This window comes from Gavialis gangeticus, unplaced genomic scaffold (assembly GCF_001723915.1).
Source record: "Gavialis gangeticus isolate Ggan-Ray unplaced genomic scaffold, GavGan_comp1, whole genome shotgun sequence".
Classification (NCBI taxonomy): domain Eukaryota; kingdom Metazoa; phylum Chordata; order Crocodylia; family Gavialidae; genus Gavialis; species Gavialis gangeticus.
Genome location: NW_017729032.1, coordinates 38530229 through 38536228, shown reverse-complemented (window position 1 = coordinate 38536228; position 6000 = coordinate 38530229). Strand labels below are relative to the sequence as shown.

At 37.7% G+C, this 6000-nt stretch overlaps 1 protein-coding gene across 1 annotated transcript in view; it reads left to right on the top strand.

Moving 5' to 3' along the window:
- The window catches only part of PSPC1 (paraspeckle component 1), a 61035-nt gene that overhangs the window by 37315 nt on the left and 17720 nt on the right, over positions 1–6000 (top strand). The gene's annotated exons all lie outside the window — the stretch shown is intronic.

Here is a 6000-nt window from a genome sequence, read left to right as displayed (position 1 = left end):
AAATTTTTTTTTTTTTTTTTTTTTTTTTTACAGGTAAGTAACTTAACCTTTTTCATATTTATTTGTTAATTAGTAAATTGTCAAGAATAATTTTTACAAATGAGAAATTATTTGGTGCATGATATTTATTCTGTGTTCAAATAGCAAAATATATGGTAAGATGGGTTATTGTTGTTGCATTTATTTTTCATGAATTAAAACTTTTTGGGGCAATAGAAATGAAGAAAGGAACATGAAGCTAGATGATAACATCCTGTTTCTTTGACTCGTGAGGCAGTTTTTGACAGCTGCTTTGGATCCAGAAAGGGAAAAAATGTTTACTTTTAATATTATTCTTTTAAATTTGTCTTTGACAAATCATCTCTAATAATTCAACTTCTGTAATTTAACTTCTGTTCTCTTGGGTTCTCATGAAGTTTTCATTTTAGTAACACTTCCAAATTCCTTCTACGTGCACCATGAAATTTTAATGTTAAAGTTTGTACAGTAAAAGCTGTGTTAACTGGCACTTTATTAGCTGGAAAACGCAATTAACTGGCATCTGAGTAACGCAGCAAAAGCGAAACCGGAAGTACCACTTCCAGGGCACTTCCCGTTTCGCTGCTGCAAGCTGAGTTTTTCTTCGCTGCTTTTTTGGCCCACAGCCCAGAGCAAAGCAGCCTGTGCAGGGAAAAAGCAGCTTGCACAGGGCCCCCCTCTCTGTCCCCCAGCACACTGACACTGGGGAGTGCACCAGATGGTGCTCATTTCATTAACCGAAATAGTTGATTAACCGGCATCCCCCATTCTAGGGGGATGCCAGATAACAGAGTTCTTACTGTAATAAACTCTGTAGCCTTGCCATGTTAACTGTGCAGGAGTAAGAAAGGATACAACCCACATGTTTTTCTCTGTAGGTTAATTGTAGTTTTGAGGTACCAAGCCAGAGGCAGTCAGCGCAAGCTATTTTGTAGTTTGGGTGGGCTAACCTTGTCTGGTGCAGAAACCAAGTTAGATGTTGCATTCAATAACAATAAAGGGACGTACAGAAGTATAAGTGATAATTTTATGGAGTATAACATTAGAAGCTGGAGGCTAACAACAGTCCCTGTTCCTGCAACAAACCCTTGCTTTGAAAGCAAAGGTGTTCCTAAAGACAGTGTGTTTACTCTTACATACTTTATAGACATTCTTAATGTCAAATGAAGCTCAGGGTAATACAAAGTTTTCTTTGAAGGAGAGCTGCAAATGATCTGCATTTCTATATCTTGTATTCACTCATGTAATAGCTATGTGTTTTCCTGAAATTTTATTGCCAGAAACTAGGGTGCAGCCCTTTTACGGATGTCCTAGGGCAAGAGTGGGAGACAGTTACTGCTAAAGGAAATCTCTAATGTTGTGCTTGAATAAATCTTCCCAACTTGCAGAATCTTGCAAACAGGAAAGATGTGGAGAAAAACTAATGTAACATATGATGTGTGTGTGTTCCTTTCTTCAAGAAATTGCATCTTTTTAAGAACAATATCTTCTTAATCTGTTTTTTAGAAATTTGGGCACAGCTATTACATTGATGTTTTATTTTTTAAAATGTCATGGCAGTATTCAAGGGTTTATCTGTTACAAGAATGACAACTATATAAGTAAATATGTTAAATGATAATACAAGTTTTATTCATTATTGTGAGCATGTATATGCAGGTAGTGATGCATTATTGCCCTGTTTGCACCTTTTCCAAGAATTTATTGCACTATTTTTTTACATATAAATTGGAAGAAAAGTAAGTATTTTTCAACTACTTTGATAGTACATGAAGTTGGTTGCAATATTCCTTTTAACTGCATTGATGTGTTTTTACTCCATGAAATTTTGAAAAAATAGACCAACTTTAATATCTTTGTGTGTAGTTGAGCTTTGTATTGTTAATATTTTGATAGGAATAAAAATATTCTGGGTGCATTTGGTGCATTCTTGAGAGAGAGGAAAACACAGTTGCTGTTTCAAAAGGCTTACATTAAGCAATAAGATTATAATTTGTAATTTGGTAGTTTGAAGTTGTGGAAATGCATCTTTCATTAAAAAGTGATACCTACTATATTAAAATTGTTTTGAAATATATAATAATATGTATAATTCGGGGTATAAAACTAGAAAAGTGAAAAATATAGGATCCTTGTTTGAAAAGCAAAATGAAACTCTTATGATTTCACAGAATACATTTTCCCCCTGAACAAACAAGTCTATAAAGTCCTGTAGGAAAATAAGACAGTCTGTCCAAAGTCCCTCGTTTATAAATCAATTGATTTCTGATGACAGGGAGGCAGTGAGATCAAAGCAACAAAACTGGGAAAGCTAAGATGCTGTTCCTGACTGTAATGGATGGTCACAGGCAAGGTCATTTGAGGTTGGATTCTGCCCACTTTACTTACCTACATTAATCCCTCATTCTGTGATTAAAAATGATAGACAATGACTTTAAAGTCTGTGCTTCATCTTAGCCTGTTATGGAAGGTACTGTGAGAGCAAAATACTATTGCACTAAAAGAAGAGCAAGTGGGAGAAGCATTCTGGGAAGTGCCGGAATTAGAAATACATTATTCACAAATGGTTCATGGTACAGAAACGCAATGAACAGGGGGAAGACTGAAATATAAAAACAAAGAATATACTAATCCCTCAATCTGGAATGAAGTTCTGTATTAACTCAACAGAATACTTGCTATAAAATTAATCTTTGCCTTACATTAAAGGAATCTACATTTTCTTGAATTAAGCGGAAAAGAAGCTTTTTCCACCCCATCCATTATCTTTATTTTACAATAGAGTACACCACATATGATCTTAAATATAGGATGGTGCTTCAGTAAAATCAGCATTATTCTGTGTTGCATGCTTACTTTTAAAAGGCCGTTGTATAGCTGAGTAAGAACTATAGAAAGCTTTTAAGGGTTTTTGTTTTTTGTTTGTTAATGTGTTAGGGACCTACCAAATTCACAGCAGAAGTGTGGGGGAGTGACACTGATTAGCAAAGGGGCCCCACTGCTCCCTCCTAATCATCAGGGAAGTGAAAAACATGGTTTTAAACATGTCATTTTTGCCTTCCTGCCAGTTGCCCCTAAGCCAATCAGCGGCAGGATGCAAAAAATGTCACCATATTTAAAACAGCAGTTTTTGCGTCCCCACCAATCAGAAGTGAACTGGAACCACAGCCCCTTCACCAGTCAGCAGTGGAGAGGCATGTGGGGGATTAAAGATTAAAGAAGCTGCAGTTCACTCCACTTCTGCTTTAAATTTGGTAGGTCCTTATTAATGTGCCTTCAATACAGATGATTGAGTGCTGCCCCCCTCAAATTAGCAACAGGTGTCAATTTTAGCCACCAGAGCCATGGTAGTTTAGCCACCAGAGCCATTGTACAGTTTGTTAAAGGAGCCTCTAAAATTAAGAATTCAAAAAGGCTTATGGCACAAATATGAGGAATGGTGATTACCATTTAGGACCAGATACAAGCTTATCTCTGTAAATTGAGGAATCCCTCGAGCATAATAGTTAGTGACTGAATTTTTGGGTGCCCTCATTAAATTTTCCTTAGATACCTCTTTAGGGAAGTTGCAGAGCATTGCTGCTGTAGTTTAAAACGGACTGCTTCTCCTTAATTAAGTGAGGTATGTTCCATACTAGGACTGGCTAATGATTTTTCAGTCCCAGGAGAATTTCCGGTTTTAAAACTCTTTTCTGTTGTGTTTTACCTATTTTCCCCTTTGTTTCCTAAGCATAAATTACCTTAGTTTTGGGTGTCAAAACAGGTCATTTTGACCCTTTCAGTATTTTTTTTTTTTTTTTTGAAGCAGGAAATTCTTCAAAACTGATCCCTGCCCACAGTTACAGTTTCAAGGAATTGGCACCATCCAAATGAAAGGTGAAAAATTGTGACCAGCTCTACTTCTATGACAAGCATTTGTCTTTTGATCAGTCAGGTATTCCAGTGTACTGTCTTCTGAACTGGTTGCTTCATGCAGTTTTTTTCCGGTATCTTCAAGAAACTTCAGCTTGTTCAGTGGAAATTATCAGTGCTTGAAATTTTATTTCTCAATCTGTAGCAGAAGTAAACAGTCTGAATGTGTTTTAAGTTGCAGAGAAGCTGTCCCCAAGAAAGCAGTGGACTTGTGGTAGTTCCTGTAATAGAGAGAGAGAGAACCTCATACTTCATAGGTTTAGCATTCATGGGGGCAAAATATTTTTTTCTTCTTTTTTTGCTTGCTGAACATACCAGGAAGTATTAGTATGTGTTGTATTGTCTGAGAACACTTTTTGTTCACAGTTTATTAGGCTCCTATTCAAGTAAATATTCTTTTCATAGGAACAGTAAAAATTCTGGTGCTTCTTGTTTTTCATTCTGGAGACACTGAAGAGTCTCTTAGAGAATTTTGGAAACAAGTGGAGCTCTTTCCAGAGAGGAGATTCCTCAAAATGTCAGGCCTTCCCAGGTAGTCTACTTTCTTCCAATTGTGAATGTGGGGTTCATGAGAAAGTTGAGCAACGTACTTAGTATCTTGGTGGGCCTTTATGGGCCATGCTGTTGACCAACATGAAGAACAAGCCAGTGTGCTCTAGTAGCTAACTGATGCAGGGTTGTGCAGCTTGTGGGCAACTGGTGACCACCCCACCTCCCATACAGGCTGTAGTGCCAAAGACTATTTGCCCTGTGGGCCGGGGCTGTCCCAGCTCTACCTCCCTGACTACATACAACCTGGCAACCCCTCCATCCTGGATATGAATGCAGTGGACAGCCTGGTTCTCCTTGCCCTGCATGTACAGCACAGGCACCCCAGCCATCCACCCATTGCACTGCGCTGCCCAGCCCTCAGGAGGGAGGACAGGAATTAGAAGCTGGAGGGAACCCAGAAAACCTGGCTGCTATGGCAGGAGCAATGGCTGGGGAGAAGGGAGAGGACAGTTGTAGTGGGACAGAAGCCACAGGCCACATATTAACAGTTGGGGGGGGGCCACCAGTTGGGCAAGCCCTAAATTAACAGGAAGACATGAGAATCTTATGTCAGGTAATGGGATTCAGCCTTTTTCTAATTGATTAAAGCACTGTTCATATGAAGAACTTCATTATAATGGTAATATGGCAGCTAACAATCAAGTTTGTACTGTTTGTTTATTCAAAATAAGTGTAATGTTTGAGCTACTGCTTGCTGCTTGTTTTATACACTATTGATTAAGTTTTCTCTAACCAGGGTTCTATGATGGTGTTTAAGATTGTGTTTAAGTTGGGGCTATTAACATTGCTAACATTAATGGAACTGAAACCATGTTAGAAGCAATGGTAATTATTTTTTTGAAAATATCTCTAGCACAGACAGGGCTTAAATAATCAAGATTAGGGCTTAAAATTAATGTTACATTAGGATTTATGACACAAGGGAAGTTACAACTTCAGAGTGTCATGGACAGGTATGTGCATATAGATAATAAACATGCAGTGATGTGTCTCTTTCATCATCATCCCAGCATGGCTGTAGAAGCTATAAAGGGCTATGGGAACTGTTTTAGTTTAAATACTAATACAGCAAATACAGCAAGACTATATAAAACAATAATTCTCAACCAAGACACGTTGGCATCCTTCTTGAGGGAACCACAGGTTGCCATGCATTATTAGTAGCCTTACATGACAGATAAAATAATCCTAGAGATTTCATCCAGGTTTTCATAGTGTTAAAAACACATTCTCACTTGTGGATTTTCAAAATTCTTTGCAATGGAAAAATGGCTCTATTATTTTTCTGTAGTCAAAAAAGAGACAGCTAAGAGTTGGTGTTTTCCAAGGGGAGTAAGTGAATATATATGTTAATTTCAATTGATTCTTTATTAAATCTTTAAAGTAGAAGCTGTTTAAGTCAGCTAGCTCTTTTTCAAAAATACCTTGTTCCCTGGTTGCTGCTAGAACTTAGGGTAGGTTAGAGAGCCATGCAGTAGAGAAATGTTACATGCCTGAAAGCCGGGCAGTATCTTCCCA